Below are 26,384 nucleotides of genomic sequence, written 5' to 3'. Positions count from 1 at the left end.
TCTGTATCCATCCAATTTCTTATTCAAATGAGCGAGTTATCTCGGCTACCCAGATACAGTTGGACGAATAACTGCTGGACGTATATTTCCGAGTAATTTTCGTTGACCTCTTCTTTAGCATAACCTTCAATGGCTCTATAAAAGATCTGAATGCCATTGGACGGTTATAATATATAGTCCGGCTCCATGGCTAAATGGTTAGCGTGTTGGTTAAAGGGGTCCCGGGTTCGATTCCCGACAGGGCAGGGAATTTTAACCATGATTGGTTAATTCCGCTGGCACGGGGGCTGGGTGTATGTCAAATCAAAAGACCTGCATCTCGTGAGCCGAACTTGTCCTCGGACACTCCCGGCATTTAAAGCCATACGTCATTTCATTTATTTATCTATATAGATCATTTACCTTTACGGACTACATGTTGTCGAAATAATTACGACGTACAGATCTTGTCACATTTTGTTTCTAAGAAAAACTGGAAAAATTATAACGTACGAGTGTTGTGCATACTTAGAATATATAATTTGGTTTCAACAGTAAACGCTTGGTGTTTTAGGTCATTTCTTATCAGTTTTAGGACATTATTTGAGAATACTGACGTCATTTATATGCCCCATTTTAGCATTTAGGTCACATAAAATCCGGTCCCAACTAATAATACAAAAATCCGTCGCTTTGAAACCCATGTATTCTCATATGGTTGTGAGATCATGTCAGAAAACGCATCAATGTCTTTAAAATGTGGTGCTGGCGTAGAATGCTACGTGTGCCTTGGACCGCAAGAAGAACGGATGTGTCCTTTCTTCAAGAGCTCTTGATGTTAAAGCGCCTGTATTCTCGTATCAGTGAAACAATTCTGCAGTCCTTTGGACACATTGCGAGTCGACCTGAAGAAAATCTAGAGAAGATAATCATGAAGGGAAGGACTAGGGCAGTAGACCTCGGAGAGTGACTGCAACTACATGGACAGGACCCGTGAAGACCATCTTTCTAATGTGTCTTGATGAAAACCGAAGATAGCGGGGATGGCGAAGCTACAGCAGAGATGTGACCAATGGGATTACGACACTCAGAAATGAGTAAATCAATTTGTGATGATGATTGTGATAATGATGACATTATTCTTATAATGTCCGTAAGTACCAGAGTTGTAACATTCAGCTATGATTACTAAGCAATGAAACTGAACCTCGTAAAGCTAACAAAGATATAGTTAGCAGTTCTGGAAAGTCTAAGTTGAACAGCTTCCAAACTTTTACTATGAATCGAGGAATAGTCCGTCGATCATTAATCCTGTTACGTTAAAGTCCGTTAATCCAAATTTTCATGTGTATTAAAGCATGGTCCGTTCATAGATCAGCTTCTTTTCCTTGTTAATATAAGCAAAGGTTCAGTGAGTAGAAACAAAGCATAACAGGGCGACATTGTGGCTGACTGTACTCTCTTACAACACATCAATCAATGTTCTAATCACATGTTGAAGTTAACAACATCGAGTACAGTGTTCGATTTTAGTCTTGTTATTTTTCAATCACTTCTTTTGTAATCCGCAATTCTAATCATGCACAATGATGTTATCGCTGCACACTCATGCCATGGCGATGCATGCTCGATAAAGCTATGCCTTGACAGAGGAGGAGGAGGTAGAGGAGGAGGAGGAGGAGGAGGAGGAGGAGGAGGAGGAGGCTATAACAGCCGCCGCCATCTTTTGTAGTAACCTCTAAGCGCTAATTAGCGTCGGGAAGGGCATCTTGTAGTAAACTAAGGATAGTCTACTTCAAGATGGTAGATGAGAGGTTAGGTTCACGTATGCACTAAAGTTTTACTGTTTAATGATGATAGTCAACGGAATTTTTCAAATTACCCGCCACCACATTTCAAAAGTAGTAGCTAAAGATAGCAGCACGATGCTCTCTTTATTAAAGATGGCTGTTGTCAAAAATGCACGTGGATTTCAAATTACCTACCACCACATTTCAAAGGTAGTAGCTAAAGAGGGCAGCACTGAGGTATGCGATGTAAGATGGAGGATGACAGCTGTCAGAGAGCACGTGGATTTTAAATTACCCGCTTGTAGAGTTTAGTACCGTAAAGATAGCAGCACTAAGGTAAGCGATGCAAGATGGCGGAAGACAGCTGTCAAAAAATCACGTGGAAATTGCCGCCACCATATTTCAAAGGTAGTAGCTAAAGATGGCAGCACGGTGCTCTGTTGATTAAAGATGGCAGCTGTTAAAATAGCACGTGGAATTTTTCAAATTGTCCGCCACCACATTTCAAAGGTAGTGCCGTAAAAAGGGCAGCACTGAGGTTTGCGATGCAAGATGGCGGATGACAGCTGTCAAAAAAGCATGTAGAATTTTCCAAATTGCCCGCTACCACATTTCAAAGGTAGTGGCTACAAATGGCAGCACCATGCTTTGTTGACTAAAGATGGCCGCTGTCAGCTGTCAAAAAAGCACGTGGAAATTACCGCCACCACAATTCAAAGGTAGTGCCGTAAAGAGGGCAGCACTGAGGTTTGCGATGCAAGATGGCTGATAACAGCTGTCAAAAAAGCACGTGGATTTTAAATTACCCACCACCACCACGATAAGGTTTAGTACTATAAAGAGGGCAGCACTGAGGTTAGCGATGCAAGATAGCGGATGACAGCCGTCAAAAAAGCACGTAGAATTTTTCAAATTGCCCGCTACCACATTTCAAAGGTAGTGGCTAAAAATGGCAGCACCATGCTTTGTTGATTAAAGATGGCCGCTGCCAGCTGTCAAGAAAAGCACGTGGAAATTACCGCCACCACATTTCAAAGGTAGTGCCGTAAAGAGGGCAGCACTAAGGTTAGCGATGCAAGATGGCGGATGACAGCTGTCAAAAAATCACGTGGAATTTAAATTACCCACCACCACCACGATTAGGTTTAGGCCATAAAGAGGGCAGCACTAAGGTTAGCGATGTAAGATGGCGGATGACAGCTGTCAAAAAAGCACGTGGAAATTGCCTGCCACCATGTGCGTATGAGGTTTAGTGCCGTTAAGATGGCAGCACTGAGGTTAGCGATGCAAGATGGCGGATAGCATCTGTCAAAATAGCACGTAGCTTTGTTTACAAATTCAAATCTCGCGCAAAGATTCAAATTTCCCGACCGTGAGGTTTAGTGCCGTAAAGATGGCAGCACTGAGGTTTAGCTCCGTCAAGATGGCAGCACTGAGGTTAGCGATGCGTTGTTGTTTAAATATGGCGGATGACAGCTGTCAAAAAGCACGTGGCTTTGTTTACAAATGCAAATCTCGCGCCAAAATTCAAATCTACCGCCAACATTCAAATTTCCCGCGGGAGGAGGAGGTCTCTGAGGAGGGCCGGTGGCGGTGGTGGCGCCCGAACCATCCAGTTATACTCCTTACAACCATTACAGCGGTTACATTATCTGTTTGATGAACATAGAAAACCTACATGATACCAAAATGAACTAAGTTCTAAACAGTCCCTACATTAAAAATGAACTAGGTACGGTACAACCCTAGACTTCATATTATAAGGGAGCACGCTATTATCTTCCCGATGCCACTAGAATCTTCTAGAGTCACATGGTTTCGACTGCAGAAGCCTGCCTTAGTTGTTCCTCCAGCACGCCCGCTGCCGCAAGTGAGGTGTGAACCTCAGCCGATGATCCAACAGTCAAGATAATCTGTAACAGGCAACTGACCCCTCCTTTTATAATGACAGACTGGGCTATGATTGTTTGGATAAAGTTCAGTAGGAGCAAGGACTAAAAACGCTGGTAACTAAGAAGTGACAAGATAGTAAGATCCAAGCAGTAGAAATGAAATGTTTAAGAACATCGGTTAAAAAGACAAGAAGAGATAGAATTCAAAATATTAAAATCAGAGAAAAGCTAAATATAGGACCGTTAGTACAGAACATACAGAAAGCAAGACTGAGATGGTTCGGACATATAAAAAGAATGAGAAAGGAACGGGTAGCAAGAAGGGAATTGGAAAGAGAAGTTAAGGGAAAGAGACCAGTTGGAAGACCGAGAAGAAGGTGGATGGATCAGATTTGGAAGGACATTATAGAAGCTGGATTGGATGTGGCAAAAGTAATGGAGCAGGAAAAGTGGAAGGACAGAAAGGAGTGGAGCTGGCTTGTTAACCACACCGGGCGACTGGAGTGGGACATTGATGATGATGAGGAGCAATGCATAGAAGTGACCAAAGAGGAAGAGTTTCCAACCCCCTATTACATTTCTTACTAAATGAAAGGTCGAACGTAGGTTAATAGGTGGCAACCTCAAACAGGAAAGTGCTATCTGTAGGTAGGCTTCAAAACTTCATATTAAGATAGAGATGAGCGTATTTCCACAAGATGTCAGTGTAGATAGATGTTAAAAGTGCTGTCTAACTCTAGGGAGAGGCCCTCTTCATGCCATTAGTAGTAGTAGTAGTAATAGTAGTTTTATCGAATTGGTCATTTAGGATCACACTACAACTTCATTTCTTTCTCTTTGTATGGAGTTTCCTCTGTGTCCAACATTCCTTCATCCGTTCGTTGGTCTGCTTCAGTTATACTGCCCAGGATCTTTAGTTCTTCTTCAGCTTGAAACCCTTTCAAACTTTTCAAATTTTATTTGTCTAACATTTGGACCTCCGACATGTTTAAACTTTTCATATCTTTCTCCGTTTCCTATATCCATGTTGTAGTGGCCTCCTTTTTTCACGGAAGTAATCAAATATCTGTTTGGTTAGTCTATTTCCGTGAAGTCTATTTCTCTGAATTCTATACAAATATCCTAGAAATGCCAGCCTCCTCCTCTTCATGGTCTCAAAGATTCTCTCCACATTCTGGTATATATCTTTGTTGCTTGGAAGATTATTATTTTATTTTTATTTGTTTTATTTTCGTTTCGGTCGTTTAAGGACCACGTTTGACAATCTTTGCAGTATTTTTAGCCTTTTCTGCCTTTAGTCTCTGCCTGTATCTTTTCAACCTTTCTCCTACACCCTTCTTCTGCTCTTCTGTGTAGAACCTCCTTTTTCTCACTAGCGTTCCCATAGTCTCCTGGAAACCACGGAACGTTTTGACGAGTTGTCTAATGTCCTTGATTTATTATTTTCGAACCCCCGTCTTCGCCAAGTCTAACCTCACTTTATCATCCGTTCAACCACTCCCGTTATTTGAGCTCGATAGCTGCAGTCGTTAAGTGCTGCCAGTATCCAGTATTCGGGAGATAGTGGGTTTGAACCGCACTGTCGGCAGCCCTGAAGATGGTTTTCCGTCGTTTCCCATTTTCACACCAGGCTAATGCTGGCGATGTACCTTAATTAAGGCCAGCGCTGCTTCCTTCCAACCCCTAGCCTTTTCCTGTCCCATCGTCGCAACGTCGGGGCGACGTAAAGCAACGTGTAAAACAAATGTGCTCTTTGGCACAATTCTTTGTTACATTTGAGTCACCTCTCCCAATGTTTTACATTTGGGCCCAGAATTTCTCTTTTCCGGATATCTCTTCAACCCCACCTTTACGAATCATGACCAATGATTCCGCTGCATACAGGCGCTCAGGTTTAACAACAGTGTCTAGATGCCTAAATGTAACCCCATAAGATAAAATATCTTTGTTGTATGTGCTCCTTGTCAGTTTAAATGCCATCCCCATTTTTCTCGCCCGCTTCTTAATGACATTCTTTCCCGACCCATTCTCTTGCAATGTTTCTCTCAAATACTTAAAACCCAACTCCCCTTACTTTGTTGTCTCCTAACTTCAACAACAGAGGGGGTCACTTTAATGTTTGTCATGAACACAGTCTTCTCAAAAGAAATTTGAAACCCTGTCTTCTTTGCTATCATCTGAAGTTCTTCAGTCCTTTTTCTTAGCTGTTGCTATATCATTGGAGAGTATCACTAAATCATCAACGAATGCCAAACAATCTCTGTTTATACTCTCCTTACCTCTTCCAAAAAAGCAGGGAGAATTTTTCAAATTGCTCGCTACCACATTTTAAAGGTAGTAGCTAAAGATGGCAGCACGATGCTTTGTTGATTAAACATGGCCGCTGTCAGCTGTCAAAAAAGCACGTGGAAATTACCACCACCACATTTCAAAGGTAGTGGCGTAAAGAGGCCAGCACTAAGGTTAGCAATGCAAGATGGCGGATGACAGCTGTCAAAAAAACACGTGGATTTTAAATTACCCACCACCACCACCACGATTAGGTTTAGTGCCATAAAGAGGGCAGCACTGAGGTTAGCGATGCAAGATCCGCTGCCTGTTGTAAGAGGCGACAAAAAGAAGCCCCAGGGGCTCTTAACTTGGGAGAGTGTATTGGTGACCTCGGGGCTTTTAGCTGAGTTCTAGCATTGCTCCTCACTTTCACCTATCCTATCCTTCATCCCTTGGCCAACTATTGTTCTTTTCCGATCCCGATAATATCAGAGCACTCGCAGCCTAGGGAGTCTTTCATTTTCACGCCCTTCGTGGCTCTTGTCATTCTTTGGAGAATACCTTCATTTTTCGAAGTGTCGGATCCCTTCCATTTTTGCTCTCTGATTAGTGTTATATAGAGGATGGTTGCCTAGTTGTGCTTCCTCTTAAAACAATAATCACCACCACCATTCTCCCAGTCTTGAAAGTATCTTTGTTAGGAATTCCCTTCCTCCATTGCCCAACGATTTTTTGCTGAACACAGTTGAAGATGATTGGTAAGAGTCCGTCTCCTTATTATTATTATTATTATTATTATTATTATTATTATTTTCTGTTATGTTAGTGGTACTGCGACGTTTGACTCACCATACGAGGAATGAACCCTTCCTGTCGTGAGACGCGAAAAAGGCGCGCCAGGGGATGTCAACTTAGGAGCGTGCGTTGGCGACCACGGGTCCCGTAGCTGAGTCCTTGCATTGCCCGGCTCCTTATTTTCATCTATCCTACCCGACCTCCCTTGGTCACATCTTTTTTTTTTCTTTTCCGACCCCGACGGTATTAGAGCACTCGAGGCCTTCCATTTTCACGCCCTTCGCTGCCCTTGTCTTTCTTTGGCCGATACCTTCTATTCGATGCAGTGTTGACAGAGGATGATTGCCCAGTTATTATGATTTATTTTCCACAAAATTGTAGCTACAATTCAGGGATGGTGAATGGAAAAATGGCATAGCCCCACATACACGAACGTGCCTCCATCCCCACTTATAACTGCAATATTAAAATATTCAACTATATTCTACATAGTGTGCTTATATACAGTTACCGTACCGTATTCACGTAGAGATATATTTACATTATATTCACAAGACCTGTTCAACATTCAAATAATTCGACACACGCATACACACACACTAGAATCCCCACATATATTCCAGCTAGGCCGGTTCACTCATACTCACATACAGTCTCAATCACTCGGGATCCCATAAACTTCCATCCGTCCTCCCACGCATATAGAAAAATTATGTTATGTACAGAAGGTTTCGTTATGTATAAAAAATTTTTACCTCTTTACAAAACTTTCCTGCGGGTCGTTCTTTTGTCTGTGGTGAGAGTCCATTCCACAGCCGAGCAGAACGAATAAAGAAGCCACTTTGATATGATGCTGTTCTTCAGGAGCGGTTTCTCCATAAGGTTGCAGGTTTGCGCTACCCCCATTAAATTTTTATGTTTATTTTAGGTAAACTTTTATCATTTGGATTACTCAACTACTGTATTATTATTCAGCAAGACAAACCTTTCAAGAGCTTGAAAGAGCAAATATTGACTACAGGGTACTTAACAAGCCGCTACTCTTAGATGTTCACCGCAGGAGTCGAAAAGTTTGCAGCGAGAAGTCAACCTGAGGTAGGATGAAACTTGGGCTGCTGGAGGGGTGCGCGGGTCTGCTAGAAGTGTGCTTTTAGGCTGCTAGAGGGGTGCGCGGGGAGAGGAAAAGATAGGCGTGGCTTCTTATACATTGCTTATCAACCTGGCTCCTCCTTCCACGGCCGAGTGGATCCCTCGCTGCACTAAGGAGCTACCTAGGGACTCACATCACGCCTAGAGCGACGCATCAAATCGGCCGTGCTCCTACGTAACCAACTACTAGCGAAGTCGCTAGAGACCGTTGCTGCTCAGTGTGAGATTCTGTTATAGAACAGGAGTGTCATCTAGCGACACCAGATGGAAGTTCATCTGCTGGATCACGGCCGGTTGGATCCCTTGCTGCGCTCGGTAAGGAGCTAGTTGGAGCTATTCGTCCTGGCTAGAGCGACGCATCAAGTCGGCCGTGGCTGGATATATAACTAATGTCTCTAAATTTGATAATAAAAACCGCCATTTCTTTCAATATAGTCGTGAGCTTTGTTATGTGCGTACAAGCTAAGTAGATTATTGATTTCATTGTGTAAACATTCGTGTCAGCATGTGTGTTTTTATTATTGTGCGTTTTTATCAGTTAGTGGTATTTTGCCAGATCATGAATTCGGTGCAGTCTTTGATGTCTGGGCCGTTTCCGCAACGGACTGCTGAGGAACAATCCGAGGTGAAACGAATGGGAAGGCCCACGCGACGTTTAATTTCGAAACCAGATACGTTACAAAAGGATATTTTTTTCAATACCGGAATTAGGCTACCTCAAAGTGTTTCATTTCAATATGGTAAAGAGTTTTTAAATGAAAAAATGTTAATGCGTTACAGTAATATTCCTGAAAATAGAAATATAAAATGTTTGTTTTATTTTTAATAATAAAAAGGTATTGTTGATGTACCTGGATTTGAAAATTAGCCTGTAATCATATTATATCATTGGTAAAAACTGTGCACCACTGAACTTTTAAACCACCAGCCGCCACTGCTGTTCTTGCAAATGGAGGGAAAAGCGACACACATCGACCTCTTGAGCGGAACGGTAGTTCAGGTGTAAGCGACTGAAAGGGTTTATATGAATGTTACCTGCGAGGGATATCCTCAGAAATGCAATATTTTGGCAATATCTATTTGTTTACGGAGAGCTATTATGGGGGGCAGTGACATGGCTGTATTTAAATGACAGTTTTCTGTAAACAGCTCGACGTTGAACTCCCTCTAGTTTCGTCATGTTCTCCACTCTAGTGGGGTGCCAAGAAGGAAGCCCGTACAACAGTATTGGTCATACTAATGCCAAATAGGCTTTCTTTCTGGCTCCCAGTAGAGATCTGCGGATGAATCCCAAGACTCTGTATGCTTTGCAGCTTATTTTCCCAACATGCTTGTTCCATTTATTATTATTATTACAAACTTCCCCCATGCGGAGGCTGCCACAAGGACAAAGTATGTCGACTGCACGGTATTTTGTTTTCTAAGTTACTGTTGACTTTGCTACTGTGCCAGGTAGAATAATCACAAGGCTCAGGAATAAATTTGCAATACGTTTCATCAGATGTTATATAGATGATTGCGGAGTATGGTCACTGAACCTCGTATTGCGGCGATAGCGATGTCGTGAAGTCGTGTCCGGCTGAGACCGAGAGAATCCCACAGCTGTACAAGAAATTTAGGGATTGTGCCTCGAGCTCCGATCATGAGTCCATGGACGGAAATATTGTCTAGGTGATATTTACCTTTATAGTAGTTTACAGTTGGCTGGTAAATTGACTTCTTTCCGGCGTCCACCTCTTCGGCCTGGCCAACGTGCGACTCGAAGCAAAATGTGAATGGCAAGGAATTGTGTTGAGGTGCAAGGCATCAGATTTTTACCACACAGTGAAATTTGGTGTTGTAACGGTGATCTTGCTCTAGTTAAGCGGATATATTTGTAAACTTTCCGGGTTACACAGCATCAGAATAATAATAATAATAATGATAATAATAATAATAATAATAATAATAATAATAATAATAATAATAATAATAATGGAAATTAAAACTTCATGAGATCCGATAAGTTAAATAGAACACTTACACACGCTCAAGACTGCATAGACAACATCGCGATATAAATATCAGGTTAACCAACATGACGACTAAATGAAACGAGATGGGAAGCGGTTTGGGAACCATACGAGGTCTTTGAAAGGTAGTGCGTTGCGAGGAAAACGAGATTAACGGTGATCCCTTTCTCAACACTCAAACTTTACTGATGATAAAGAAACAAAGAAATTCAAAATAGTATTTTACAATGTATATGCTAACGCACCAACGTTACCAAGAAATAATATTCTACCTTGATTCTTCGAGACACAGAATTTACAATATTGAATTATAGACGATGGCAGGGATTCTTTTTACACTTTAAAAAAATTGAAATCAACGTGAAAATAACAACTTGAAATTAAAGAAAGGGCCAGTGGAAACATTTACAAACGACAGGTAACAACAATATAATAATAATTTAACAGAGGGGTTAGTAAAGTTGCTGCCTTTCCTAAAACTCTTCAGTGAAAGGCGCATAGCTTACCTAACATTTGCTAAATTGATGCAGAACTACAAGAGATGCCCCAAGGGAAATAACACATTACATAACACCTAAAAGACATGAAAACAAGTAACATTTACATTACAATGTTCAAATCAAGAAAAGGGGATTACCTCCGAAAACAGGGGGTATGACTAGCCGTGAGGCCTAAGTCATTTGAAATGAAAAATTTAGTGAAAGGAATATACCCCGAGAAAACTCGGGCGCACGAAAAATTTAAACTGAAAATGTACATTTAGAGGCTAAAATCCAAAATATGAACCAAACAGTGCTCACCTCGGAGGGTCGGTAGTCCCATCACAGGACAGGCGGAGGAGACCTCTGCTCCCTTCGCTGGTCAAAAATCAAAGACGACGGACTCAAGCTAGGCCCTGACCAAGTCACCAGGAGCCGGAAATGGGGCAATCAAGAGATAGCCAATTAGCGCACGGGAATTACACTCGTAGCTCTTATATTCACCAATAACAAACTTCGTTATTTTAGCCAATTAGGTCTTCAAAATTTTTGATGAGGAAAGATCTTTACAACTTCTAGAAACTTCCTTTCTGATGCAACAGGAAATCACTAGAATCATCTCACCAGCACAAGCACGCGCGGCTGCACCCTGCCACAAAAGTTATTACCTTAAATGTTAATTATACTGTTATTTACATAATAAAATATTACGCATTAACCAAATTAAGACACTATTCTTGACGTACAGGAAACAAAATAGTAATACAAATTTCACGGTATCAAACAATTTTCCAAAAGTTCTTCTTCAGAGTCCTTAGTCTTTTGTTCAAGGTAAAACAACATATTTTACAAAATCAAAATGAAAACTATGATTTGTCCTTCAGTAACGTTCTTCAACGTCTTTTCTTGAGGTTTTCTTCCGAAATACAATTTTCTTGTCACCATGACAATATTTATTGCACTCCCTCTTAAAACAATAATCATCACCACCACCCTTATGAGTAATGAATAAGACGTCTATGTATGTCGGTTAAATGAAGTACCTAATATCGTCCGGAATGCACAAAGAAGAGCAGTTTTGAAACATGAAGGAAAAGAGACCGATTCAAATAAGTGGATGCCGTGCAAGACTCGAAGGGGACACTGTGATCGTCACTCGACGCTGACAAATTGATTAATTTGATGAGAATCCACGTGAAGCCACTTTAAATAGATCCACTCTTAATGTTTCATGGACTAGAAATCAAATGTTGAAATCATAACGGAATAGAGCGAGGCTGAAAATTGCGTTAAATCCTTCATTAAGTGTATTGTGGTAGAAATTAATTAGGGTTCTATGACACTTGGCTGGAGGCTAGTGTTGGGCCGCCGGGTTTATCGATTGTCGACTAATGGCCGATGGTAACATTGTTATTAGACTGCTACACTGTTCACAGTATCCATGGTAACAAGGCAGACAGCATCCATTCGACCGTGATCAATTGGTATATTTATGTGTAGGACACTGGGGAATAGTGAGGCTCCACTAAACAATTCCAATTAAACTACTAAATTTATTTATTTGTTCATTTATTTAATTATGAATTAGCTTTTTCTTCTTCCTGGTTCGAATGGGCCTACTTTGGACCACGCTTGTTCAACGGTTGGGCTTTGATCTTCGCCGAGTATTGTCGCATTTTCTGCCAGTGTAACCCCCTTTCCTTCATCTCTCCAGGAGGTACCTTTCATCCGTGGTTTTTCCTGAAATCAATGGACTTCTTTCAGGGTAAGATATCGTGCAGACCGTCTTCTTGAAGATCTGATATTCCCAGTACTTCAACGTCCTCGGTGTCTATCAGCCAAGTGGTACGAATCTTCTTCTTCTGCCAGGAGATGAACAGGCGATTGGTCAGTCTTTTGGGAGGCAGACTTACTATATGGCCATAGAAATCCATTCCTAGGACAATCAGAGAGCCTCTTATGTTCATAGAGCTCGGAATTGTGTCGTCTACGGAAGTCTTCATCTTCCTTTACCGGACCTAAGATCTTCCCGAGAATTCTCCTCTCTCTGCCTTCCAGTTTATCTTCGGTTCAGTGAAAGAGACTCCATGGCATACAAAGCTTCTGGTCGTATAACTGACGTTTAGTGCTTCAGTTCCAGGTTGCGTGACAGGAATTTCTTGTTATAAGTGTTCTTTGTCAGTCGATGGGCCAGTTCCAACTTCTTGACTCTCGTGGATAATGATGCCATTTCTGATAAGTTGGATTCAATCTATTCGTCGAGATATTTAAATTTCTCAGTCCTCTTGATTATTCCCCGTTCTAGAAGTACTGTATATCTCTGCTAGCCTCTTTGATGTTGGTGAAGAACTCTGTTTTCTCCAACGACACCTGAATACCCACTTCGGCTGCCTCTTCCTGAAGCAATTAACCTGTATTGTTGCTGTATCGACAATCAGTTTATTTATGTATTTATTTTATAACCTTCCAATGACCGTGGATTATTATTTATTTAAACTCCAAAGTGCTGTGAACCCTATTTCACCACAAGGTATGTTAGGGTTGTAGTTTATACAAAATATACAATTTCTCTGATAAAATTCAATACATGAACAGCAAAAATAGACATGAACAGAAATGGAAAGATAAAAGTATGATATATACAATCCTTAATACTACAGTACTAATATTTAAAATATCAGATCATAATACACAATACATATGTTAAACAGCCTATTAGCAGACAATATCAAATTATACATGTTTAAATACATAGTCAATAAATTCTTAAAATGAAAAGTGCAGCATTTTTTATAAAATATGAAATTTAGTGGTTTTTGAAATAGCAACTGCAAGTTAACAAATGCATCTTAAGTTCAAAACGTGCTCTCTCAAAAGCAGGACAGTTGAACAGAATATGTTCTACAGTTTGAATATCTTCAGTGCAGAAGCACAGTGAGCCATTTTGTGTTGGAATTTTGAATCGCTCGGAGTAAGCATTGAATTTACCATGACCTGATAAGCACTTGAGTTAAATGAAAGTTGCACACTATATATTTACATCCCAGCCTACTATATACATTTGGAAAAAACAAGTCTTTGGTTTCTGAGCCATTTTTACTTGCTAACCACACTTCATTCCAACGAGAGAGCATTTCATCCTTTACGGTTCTTTTGACAAAAGAAATTGGGCATTTAGTATAACTCTCTGACAAGTTAGAATTACAAGCTTCTTTGAACAATTGGTCAGCTCTTTCGTTCTCTTTTATAGCGGAATGACCTCGCGCCCAACCGAAACTATGTTTATTGTACTTTGATATATTCTTTCTTACATGTACGGTACTGCCAAATTGTGTAAGTTGTATTTATCTTTTATGGAGTTCAGCGCAGCTTGTGAGTCACTGAGTATAGTCGCACACGTATTTTTGTTTATGCACCACTCGAGTGCTTTCAATATTGCAAGCAGCTCGGCTTGAAACACGGAACAGTATTCCTTTAGTATTATTTTCTCAGAATGAACTTCGTCTCCACCCTCATATACCACGAAGGCGCAGCCCACTAGCGTTCCGCTGCTGGAAATGCGAGAACCATATGTGTATATTGAATGGCTGTGATCTCTGGTACATAGTTGGTCAAATACAGAGCTCATATAATCTGCTGGATGTCCGGTGGCAGTATGATGTGCAGGAAGTTCAAGTTCCACTCCTTCCAAATCCCGCAGACGTATTCTGTTCTTCTTACAGTTAACAGAAGTTGACATGCTGAGTCCTGTGAGATGCAGAGGTTCTATACCAGAAATAATAATGGCAGCGTCTGTCGATATTGTACGGTAAGCGCGTGTGATGCGTAACACGAAACCTCTTTGAATTTGTGACAATTTCTGTTGCGCCCATTCTTTATGCAGAACTTGTTCGAAAGCAGTGACACAATAAAGCACCATTGATTCAACAACTCCACGATATATAATCTTCAAAATGTCCGAGTTTAGTCCCCAGGTGGTTCGTGCTACCATTGTCAGGCTCCCATACAGATTGGCTGCTTTGGTTTCCAAATGTTGAAAGTGCGATCTAAATAAAAGTTTGCTGTTTAAAATGATTCCTAGATATGTCACAATATCTAATTTTTGGCCATCTAGTTTAACCACCGGTGTCTCAAATTTCCTTTTGTTGATGACTAGCATAGTAACAGTCTTAGATGCGTTGAATTTCAATTTGTTTTTGTCCCGACCTTAGAAGTATGTCGAGTGCTTCATTTGCTGCAGATGTTAATGTATTTGTTGTTCTACCCCTAACTAGTAGTAATGCATTATCTGCGTAAGCAGTTAGTGAACAATTATCTGGAAGCTTCTGTTGAAGAATATCATCATAGAGTATGTTCCAGAGACCCGGGCTACAAGCAGAGCCTTGTGGGCATCCTCGATCTACGTTTCTTGTCACAGTTGTGCCACAAATGGTCAGGTGCACTTTTCTATTTGTGAAGCAATTTTGCATTAGCCTATAAATGTTTTTGACAACCCTTCACTTTCAGCTGATGCAACACTTTAGGCCACCATGCAAAGTTGAACGCACCGGAGATATCTAATGATACTAGTAGTCCGAATTCTTTTTGCAATCATAGACAGATTTCATCCACTGTGTCACCTTATGTACTGCATCTTCCGTAGATTTAAATGGCATAAACCCAAATTGGTTTTCATGTAAACTGTTCTTTATCGCGAAGTTAAACATCACTCTATTAATTATAATTTTCTCTAAGACTTTTCCTAACACAGGGAGTAGGCTTATTGGCCGTAGACAATTGGCTGTATATTTATTTTGCTTTCCGTGTTTAGAGATCGCTTTTATCGTGGCCTCCTTCCAACAGTCTGGAAAAACACGAAGTTCTAAACATTTATTGAACAGTTTCAGGAGAAAGTCAGGACAGGCCCTATGAATATGTTTCACAATATTTTCAGATATGGCATCAATTCCTGGGGCTCTCTTATCATCTAACTTCTAGACCACATGATTAACTTCTTTCATGCTAAAAGGCTTTTCATCTTCTGTTTCTGGTGCAAGCATGGTTTCCTTTCGAAGTGCAGCCTGCCTTTCATTATCAGCATCGTCTCCAGGAAAAAATGTCTGTACTAGGGCATTTGCAGTTTCTGATGGTGTTGTTGTGAATCCATTGCCAGTGTCAATAGTATGCAGAGTAGTGTTGAGGTTAACTGTTTTTCGACATACTTTATAAATTTTCCCCCAGGAATTTCTAGTTGATTCCGAGGAGCAGAACTTTTTCCAGCTATTTAATTTTGTTTGCATAATTGTTTTTCTATGTAGTTCTCTGATACGTTTATACGAGGCTTCATATGCAAGCTTGAGAGTGTCACATGTGCATCTTTTGTATCTTCTCTGAGCTGCTAAGAAGCGATTTCGGAGTGCTGTAAATTGAGGTGTTCACCAGTAGTTCTTTGGGTGGTTGTGTGACTGTTTAGGAAGGTGGGAGTTGCACAGATTTACAATATATTGTGTGATATTTTGCGTAAATTTGTTTTTGTGCAGTCGAGATAGCCTCCAACTCCTCAATTGAATTTTGGAGAACTCCTTTGGCAGATAATTCAAAATGGAGCCACTTCACATTTTGAGTTTTGAATTTACGTGTATGACAAACGTTTGCAGGAATAACAGGACGACATCTTGTATCACTAATTTCAGTTTTAATTAGGCCATTATCAGTCGTTGGGTCTTTGTTAATCCAACCAGAAACAAATGGAAAGAGCCTAACACTGCAGGTGGTAATATCAATAAAGCTTTCGGAGTTACCACGGCGATAGGTTGGCGTAGTACCGTCATTTAGTATATGATGACGATGTGTACAACAAAAATCGTAGAACTTCTTTCCCTTTTCATCTGAAATGGGGCTCCCCCATGCTTGGTGTTTTGCATTTGTATCCCCTAGTAACAGTAACTGACTTCCGTTTAGTGACTTACAGATAAGATCCAATTTACACAAAGCATTGTCAAAGTCACAATCTGGATCGAGGTATACATTATACACATATAGGGTTGTGCTCCGCCAACTCACACGCACTACAACACAGTCATGGCAACAGAACTGTACCAACTTCAAAACATTGGGATAATTTGTAGCTATTGCAGATTTTACTCTGTGCTCCGATGGATCAGCAGAATGAATGTTCAAATTTGTGCCTAGTCCCTTAACAGCATTATTTCGAGTGTATGGTTCTTGAATGCACAAAAGTTTGATGTGCTGTGTATCTGATAGATTTCCGGGGTCAATAAGTAATTCTTGTGTAGGAATAAGAGATCTGTGTAAGTTATATTAATATACTGTTTAGCCATAGTTAATCTTGGATTTAATTATGTTTAAGATTCTAATATAAGCCGGACATTGTGAGGATGTTGCTATGTGATTTGTATTACATCTACAGCATGTTCCTCTGAACAGATTGGGCATCTTTGTGAATTACACTCTGCTGAAAAATGGCCATAACCGCAATATGAGTGACAACGTATGACAGGGAAATAGTCTTTAACATTGCACCTTTAGTAGCCAATATAGCTTTTCTTCTTTCATCACGGCATGGTAGATCTTAGGCGTCACTTCTATCACTGCATACTGGCTGTCGCCGCTCCGAGCTTTCTTCACAAATCTTTTCTCCAAGACTTGCGTACGATCTAGCAGGCACTGCTTTATGAACGGGTTCTGGTTTTTAATGGCGTCCACAAGGTCCTCCTCCAGAAAGTCCGGTTCAATACCATGAATGATGAGTAGAGGATGTTTGGTATTATAGCCGTCAGGTCCGGGGAAGTTTCTTGAATGCGACTGACTAGGTTCGTGCATTCATCATGATTCCTTAATTCTAATAACACTCCATTTCTAGTTTTCTTCACTTTATTTACTCCTACATTTAGAGAACTGGATTTAGTCGTAGCTTGCAATAGGCGTAATGTCTATTCGGAGTTCGGTTACGTGAACGCTGGTGATCCATGAAATATCACTGTAATATTTGTCACAAATTGAAGAGAGTAATTGTTTTTACTCAAATAAAATCTCAAATCCCAGGTTGATTAAGAAATAATACGAAATATTTTATTTTAGAGAATACATACTTTACTGCCTTACAACTATTTCTGCTACTTCGCAGCGCTTCCGTAAGTGTTTTGTTTGTCCACACTGCCGTCTGTGATGTCTTTGCTCACTGAAGTTCTTTGGTGTCGTTTTATTGATTTTTCTCATTCGATTTAATTTGATGGTCTGTCACCTCAAGGGCACTATAACTGTTTCATTAAACGATTTATTGGTCCAGGGATCATGCTATTTTCCTTTTAATATATATGTATTGGTCCAGGGATCAATTCATCGGTGCCAGCACTGGACCTCAAGAAAGAAACAAAACACGGCGCGAGCAGCGGAATGAACATAATGGACTCCTGTTTACAGCTCGTATGTACGTATTCATATTTCTTGCTAGTAACGACGGTATTTCTTAATCAACCTGGGATTTGAGGCTTTATTTCAGTAAATCAATGATTACCTTCCATTTGTGACAAATATTACAGTGATATTTCGTGGATCACCAGCGTTCACGTAACCCGGAGTTCTTTACCATGTCTTTGTTCCTTGCGGAGATGAATACCACATTTCTAGTCTTCTTAATAGTTTGATTATTTATATGCGTGCGAGATACTGTGTCATAATAAAGCGGCTGTTCGTGTTCTGTTGTTCGTGTTGATCTGGTGTGGAGGTTAAGGTATTCTCCAGTTTGATTAATTCCTCATGAAAGTTTGCTAATACTGATTTAACTATACCCACGGAGTTAGTAATATTTTCTTTCCATTTCTTGTCCAGTCGTTTTTCACTATTTAGAACTTCAAATATATTTTTGATTCTTTTTCAGCTGAGCTATAAAGTTTTGCATGTTCGTTGCTCACGGCCATCTTGATCACCCTGACTGTGGATTAAAGTTAGGAGAACATCGGATGCTTATGATAACGCAAAATTAATGAAATCATACGTCCAGTCGTAACATGTCCAAGTACGTCAGTAAATTAAATAACTCGCTCAGATGAACAAATAACAGATAACGAATTGAAGGTACCGTTGAATTCAAGTTCAGAACCCCGTGGTACGGTATTTTATTAGGTGACGGTCGGTAACCAAATATTATAGTACGACGAGATAATATTGAATAAATATTGTATTTCCTTCAGCGGAACATAAACAGATATCAATAGATAGCATTGAAACTTAATGACGGAAGTGTGTAGCGGAGGTCATGAAATGTGGCTCAATTCATATACGGTGGCCATACATTTTCTATCTTCTTCTTCTTCTTCTTTTCCTACCTCTTTTCCCACACCTGTGGGGTCGCGGGTACGAAATGCGTCGCACATGTGGATTTGGTCCTGTTTTACGACCGGATGCCCTTCCTGACGCCAACCCTATATGGAGAGATGTGATCACTATTGCGTGTTTCTGTGGTAGTTTGTAGTGTAGTGTGTTGTCTGAATATGAAGAGGAGAGTGTTGGGACGGACACAAACACCCATTCCCCGAGCCAGAAGAATTAATCAGAATAGATTAAAATCCCCGACCCGGCCTGGAATCGAACCCGGGACCCTCTGAACCGAAGGCCAGTACGCTGACCATTCAGCCAACGAGTCGGACCATACATTTTGTATCTATTACGATATAATTCGAGAATATTTTTGAAATAGTCGATTGGTACGTCGAATTCTGAAGGCGACGGATTGTTAAACATGTTCCTTTGCCAAGAGCAACGATTTCAAGAGCGTCATGTATCAAAGAGGTTATGCGGTAAATGTCAAAATCATCTGTAAGGGAGATTACAGGTCACAGAATTCGTAAGATTTGTTAAGTGCAAACCAACTTTTATTATTATATCGTAGAATTGGATTTTGTTTTGAGAAAACAATAGGGACAAATAAATTCTTCTAAAAAGGTCATCAGATGTAGAGCACATGATTAAGAAGGAAGCGAGACCTGAAGTCAATTATAATAACAAAAACATTATATGTATAGCACGAATGGTTCAATGTAAAAAGGAAAATATATACATCTATTCTCTTAAGATAAGGCGAGTGTTAACTCAGTATATTGTAAATGTAATGTAATGAAATGTAACTTTATTATTTTTCTCCAGATCTACAGTAAACAATACCCATTTGATCTGATAAATGAGAAAAATAACAATGTCCAGCCTATAGCCAGATTTAAACTAAAATGATATGAACAGCAGATGCTGATAAATGGCCATGCACAACTCCTTACCGGAGATCCAATGGCCACGGCACTACGTATTTTACAAACAGGCAAAATTAAATTGGTAAAATATAATGGCAAAGTTAAATACAATAAAACAAACTAAAATGAAATGCGCCACTGATAGGGACAAAATTAAATGACAATGAGCGACAGATGCTGATAACCAGTTGACTTGACAATGTTGCGCACCCGCTGGGGTTACGCAACATTAACCATGTCCCAGATTTCCCTGCCTGAGTAAGCTAGTCTGGCAACACAATTCCACTCCTAGCAAACCCAGGCAAGATCACGTTTACTGCTGAGTGCGCTGACTTTTCTGTTTACACAGGGCAGTCCTCTACCATTTAAATTTCTTAATGTCATTGCTACACTTACTCAATCTGCTGCGCTGTACTATCTCTATTACCACACAAGCACTGCACTATTTAGAGTTCCAGCTTACCCTCAATTGTGAAATGAGAAGGCAGCCCAACGTTTCGAACTCTTCAACTATGAACAAACCTCCAAACAAATAACACTATCAAATAACCCACTAATTACTTTTCCACATTATCTTCAAACTTACAAATAGCATCCAACATATACATCTATCATTACACCAATTTTCACTTTTCTCAACCTTCAAATTACCTTCAAGCTTTCATCATCAATACACCAAATATTCACTTTTATCAACCTTATACCACCATATTCATCAGTTCACTATTCATACCAAACACATATTCACATAAAATTGCAATACTTCACTCCTAAATCCAATAAACAACACACTAATTACTTTACCAAATTTCCTTATACCTCCCACTCGCCTCTTATTCCTATATCATACAAAACACAAATTCACATACAAATAACATAAAATTACCACAGCCCATTTCACAAAGATACCACGCTCCCTCCTTTTGTTATCACCCTGCCTTCTGTAACAATTTTCTGACTTCTTGCTAACTTTATTAGGGTTTTTACTTCTTGTAACAATACCCTCATCATTTCCTCCTATTCCCCACATGTCTCTTAAGCTTTTACTCCTTCCTTCGTCCCTTGTACTTCTGCTCCACCCTTCGTTCCAGCGTCGCTCTACTCTCTTCCAGGTTGCCGCCGAACTTTCTATTCCCCTCTGAGCCGCCATTTCTTCACTGTTTCCACTCTTCTGACTTCCTTTGACTCTAGCTGTGACTGTGTCTGTATCCCTATGCCTACCTGTTCTTGCCCCATTATCCACTGCTCCTTCCTTATCGGTGTTTATAATCGCATTTTCACTTGGCACCTCCCCCTGTCTCTCTTCGCACAGCACACTGATACTTTTGGTATCAATATTACTACCTCCCCATCTTCTTCTATATCACTATCTTTCACTTGCCTATCTTCCCACTAATCCCTACACTTCTCTCTGTTTCTTCGTCTTGTTTTATCTTCATTTCTAGGTCCATCAATCTATTCACAGACCAGATTCTAATCCAGCTGCTGCTTGACACCACTAGTTCTTGTCCTCTGATAATTGCTCTCAGCCCTTGATGTCTAGATCGTATCATATGTTTTCTCAGAATGTTTTCGTTCCTAATCACTTCAATTCCCACGTCCCTTTTGATCCATAGTTTGTCCCTCTGCATGTTACCCGCATTGCCAACCACAATATCAGCCATCAACGCAGAAAACAGTTGTACTTTGATAGGCCTGTTGCCTCTAATTCTTCCCACTTTCTGCACATCGTCTATGTCCACTTCACTAAAATTAATTTTCATTTTCCCCTGTATTAGGTCCACTACTTTATAAATTGTAAGCGCTTTGTCCTCTCTCTTCTCCTCAGGTACACCATATATAAATAGGCATTTTTTCCTGCGATTTTGAGTGTTGGCTTCCACTTCTGCTTTCAGTTTCAGCGTCTCCTCTTCTAATTGTCCTATTTTCTCCCTTAATGTTGCAACTTCTTCGGCATTTTTCCTCACTTGCGATGTTGTGTCGTCTACTCTTTCTCAGAATCATCCCTTCATTTTTTCAAACTCCCTCGTTTGCTCTTGTATCATATTTTTGAGTTGCTCAAAGGGGCAGACTTCTACGACCACCTCTTTTACAACTCTTCTGATTGCTTCCATGTCTTCTCAGCTCATATTTCCACTGGAAGTCGGACCAGGGTTCAGCTCGAACCCCCAATCCATAGCAATATTATAATCACCGCCACTGATAGCATTAATTGTCCTTTCGTTTCCATTTCCATATTACACCCTCCTGGTTTCACTTCTTCTTTCTTCTTTCTTCCCTGCCATCCTCCTATGATCGCCCTGTATTGCTCCACACCAATCATTGACAGTAAACTCCTCACTACCTTCCTGCATTCAGCACCTGCACTCCCTTCTCCCACTCCAGGGACCCTCCACTCAACACGTCTGCACACATCAGGGGCTTAGGCTGTACTGTATATTGTAAATGCCATTTATTCATATGACATCGTACTAGTCGTTGATTACAAGTTTCAGGTATTACGATGTCGCCAGACATGAAGAGAATTGATTTCACGACGTCAAGTTACTAAATGATGATACACTAAAATAATAGGCGGTCCTAAAGGCCAAGAAAATGTTGAGATGACTGCCAATTAATAAAAGCTAAGACGTCATCTTCCCGAAGCCATCAGTTCGAAAAGTACCCAAAAATAAATGCCTTTCTTCTATTCTGCTATGTAGAGGCTTAAAGTATTGTAGAATTGATTTTGTGGTACCAAACATATGACATGTACAGGTAAAACAACTTGAATGATACCGTATGATCGTCGATCACTGTTCCGTAACGAACAGGAAATGTTGTGCTTTCGTGATGAATAATCCAAGAAAATTACAACCTTTCGCTTATTATATATTTGAATTCAAGCGGTTAATAGTAGACATTATGCGGGAGATTTTTAGTCATGGTCAATGCATTTTTACCAAGATAATGTCATCATAAGTGAATTTCAGTGTGTGATTTGTTACGTAGATATGTTTTACTTAAAGGTGACCATAAGATAATTGGTATGTGCGTAAAATTAGAGCCATCCAACATTAGATTTTCACGTCATGTGCGTAACTTCCGCGAATAAGATGCCAGTATTATCAAGTTGATATTGATTTTTGAATATGCATGGATAAGGTAGTCTTCGAGAATAACGTGCTTGAGTATTTGGAAAGTGAATTGAGAATTTATTGAGAATGATGCGCATATTAGTGAGAAGGGTTTTGAATAGGATCGTCGAGATAAAGTTGTACCGGGTGGTACACCTCCGCTCCGCTTATTCAAACCTTGCGCCAGTTGAAACTCCTCTACTGGAGGAAGCCTGAACTTTAACTACAGTGTTAATTCTCAAGTTTCTCAGAAGATGTAAATTTTGAGGTGTTCTGAACTGTGTCGTTTTCGATGTATTTTTGTTTTCCCTGTAGTAAGAAGTGTGAACATTCTCTTCTAGATGGCACTACTGAAGGACTACAATTGTGCACCCGGTGCGAAGTGTAAGAACTGGGGGTTTTTTTTTTTGAGAAATTTTGTGTTCATAAGTTTGTTCTTTGTTAAATTTCTTTCAGTCATTGTTTAGGTTGGCTGTATAACCCTTCTCTTTCCGCCAGTTTTGAATTCGACCAATGAGTAATTTTTGTAATTAATTTTCCACCAATCCTGGTTTTCTTCTTCAGTCTTGACATGTAATCTTTTGGTCGTCCAATAAAATGCTTGTGGGCGGGTGTTATCATTCATGAAAGGTCTCGAATGTTCCGCGAGGGTATATAAACTGCTGATTTTCGGGTCTCGGCGCCACTTCAGTAACGTCTATCATTGTGTAAATTATGTAGCAGGGGGCGGGAAGCGCCTCTTTCTTCGGGCAGCGGTTCATCAATAAGGTAATGGCCTTTTAATAATTTCGTTTCTTGCTAGCTCAGCAGTTTAACTCTCGGGGCAGGTTCGATACCTTTTATCATGTAACTTTCCTCTAAAATGTAATAGACTCTTGGTATAAATTCTATCTCTTTAAACTACAAATTGGGATAGAGAGTGCCTAACCCTCTCGAGCTCCCTTTCATATTGCTTTGAGGTGAACTTATTTTCACAACCGTTTCTTCCTAATGTAATATAAATCATTTTCTGATATAAGTCACCTCTTTAGTATGGGATTATCCCTTGCATAAGCGGCCTAGTGCCAAATAGGTTTTAAAGAAATGTATTAGGAGTGCTGTTTCGCTTCCCCTCAAGTTGGTATTTTGGAGGCCATGTAATTGACCTGTTTCTTTACTTACTAGGCCTCAGTAAGTTGGGTATTTTTCCCCCCCTGTTTTCATGTGCTTGGAGGTCAACTTGAAGGTGGAGTTTGGTGTGGCCTTTGATAGGCTTGAACTTTGAGAGCGGATTGCTCTTTTTGAAATTTGGTTTCTGTGTGCCTCGAGCAGGCTTTTCTGAGTAATAGGGAGCGAGTGCTCCTGGGCATGATTGGGGTTTTCTGCCCCTTTGTTAAACCTTATGTATAAGTAAAGTTGGGCTCATTGCTCAGGGATTGTGTTTCTGGAACTCGAAGCCCAAAATACATTAATAAACTGTAATTGTGTATTCTTACCTTGTTGCTACTGAACTAAGTTCCTGTTGTACTTGTTATTTCTTGATCTCGAAAAGAAAATATAACCTTGGTGAAATTTTAAATTAACTTTAATTTCGTAGGTTGAGACCTGTTCATCCCAGCACCTTCTTTCACCTCTGCTAATCCACCAAACCACGGTAACAAAAGTAAATAATGAATGTGTTGTTGATAGATAGAAGTTCATTGGGGTTGCGCATTAGTGCAGTCTTCGAAAAGATCCTGATGATATTTATTGATGTGAGAACTGATGTTCGTCATGCGTGTGGATTTAATGGTGGTAGTGAATAATGTGTACTTAAGCAGGAATGCGAATTTTCTGTGATAAGGTTTTCGAAGAACACTAGAGTTGCTTGTGTGATATTCGTCAAAGATGCGGTAACCTAAGAGTTGAGGTGAATGAATTACGGACAGATGTGAAGGGGTGAAATAGAATCTTCAATAAAAAATGACACCATGTAGGGGAAAACCATGTAGCGGGTGAGATGTGTAGATATTGTTCTGAGCAATGCGTAGCTTGATTTCCTGCTAAATAATATTCTTTTGGTAGATCACAGATTTGGTAGTGAACATTGAGTGCAGATTTTTCAGGATAGCTCGTGGAGAATACCAGAGGCTGCAGAGTCAGCGAAAGTTTGAATTATTATTATTATTATTATTATTATTATTATTATTATTATTATTATTATTATTATTATTATTATTATTATTATTATTATTATTATTATTATTATTGTACCGGGAGGTACACCTCAACGCCGCGCATTCAGAACTAGCGCCTAAATGTACCCCTCTATTGGTAAAACAGTGAAACTGGAACTACACCAACTTAGAACTTTACTCAGAAGGTGTCACCACAGAAATATGATCTAATTTTGTTACTGTGCAGTTGCCTAAACTGAGTGAATTTATCCTTGTTTTGTTCGCCATTCATCAAGAAGTTTGGACATTCTTCCAGAGATGACATTACTAAAAACTATGAGCATGCACCCTGGTGCGAGGTGTAAGAAGTTATAATTTAAAGACGTTTTGTATTTCTAGGTTTTTGTAACTGATTGATGTTCATTTATTTTTGGGTTGGCAATATTTTCTTTTTCTTTCCGCCAGTTTTGAAACTAGCCAATCTCTAATTTATTTAATTAATTTTCCACCTATCACAGGCTTCTTGTTCGATTCTGAGGATTACTTTTGAAATCTACCAATAAAATTGAGAGGGTGTGGCTAGTATATTCTTGAATGATCTCGAACCTTACCTGAGGGTTTATAAACTGTGGCTTTTCTCGTTTCTTGGCCAATTGATCGTCATCTCACTGAGTGTGTGTGTCAAAGCGGGAGGCGGGCGGCCTCTTTCGTCGGTCAACAGAACATCTACAAGATAATGGCCACAAAACTTCTTTCTTTCTTGCTACCTCCGCAGTTTAACCCGAGGGAAAGGTCCGACTCTTTTGTGATGTAACAAGCTTTTCTAAAATGTAACTTTCTTCCGGCTAATGTAAAAACCTTCATAAAATCTTTAACTGTAAACCGGGGATAGAGAGTGATGTACCCTCTCGAGCTCCCCTTTTATCTTGGTTTGAGGTGGCTAAGTTTTCACAACCTTTCGTTTCTGTAATGTATTAAAGTTATTTCCATCCGTGCCACCTCAAGTAGTTTGGGAATAGCCCCTGCTTCATCGGCCGAGAGCCCTATAGCTTTTAATGTTTCATTATCTGGGAGCGCAGTATACGCCTCCAATCAGTTTGTGTTCGGGCCGTTTATATAACCTGGTTTTTTTTCGTCAAGGCCCTGTAGGTACTAGATACCCCTGTTTAACATTATCTTTCAAGTTGTAAGTTGTGCGAGTGATTGTAATTTTTTTATATTGCCTTGAATAGGCTAGAAGATACTGAGAGCCTGTTTGCTCTTTTTCAAAGTTTTTGTCAGATTAAAGAGTGCCTTTGGAAGGCTAGATATTGTAATTTTTGGAGCAAGTGCTCTTGATTTGGGGGATTTCTGCCCTTGACTTAATGGTTCCCAATTTTTGTGTAAACTGAATCCGGTATCTCCGGAATTGTAAAACTGGTGGCTTAAGGCCCAAAGTATTAAGGTTCTGAATCTTGGAATTTTCCCAATCTTGTTTAATGATTGCTACTTGTACCTGTAATATTGTCATGAAAAAAATTG

Source organism: Anabrus simplex, chromosome 14 (genome assembly GCF_040414725.1).
Source record: "Anabrus simplex isolate iqAnaSimp1 chromosome 14, ASM4041472v1, whole genome shotgun sequence".
NCBI lineage: Eukaryota > Metazoa > Arthropoda > Insecta > Orthoptera > Tettigoniidae > Anabrus > Anabrus simplex.
The sequence above is the reverse complement of the archived record's forward strand: the minus strand, read 5'-3'. Positions refer to the sequence as shown.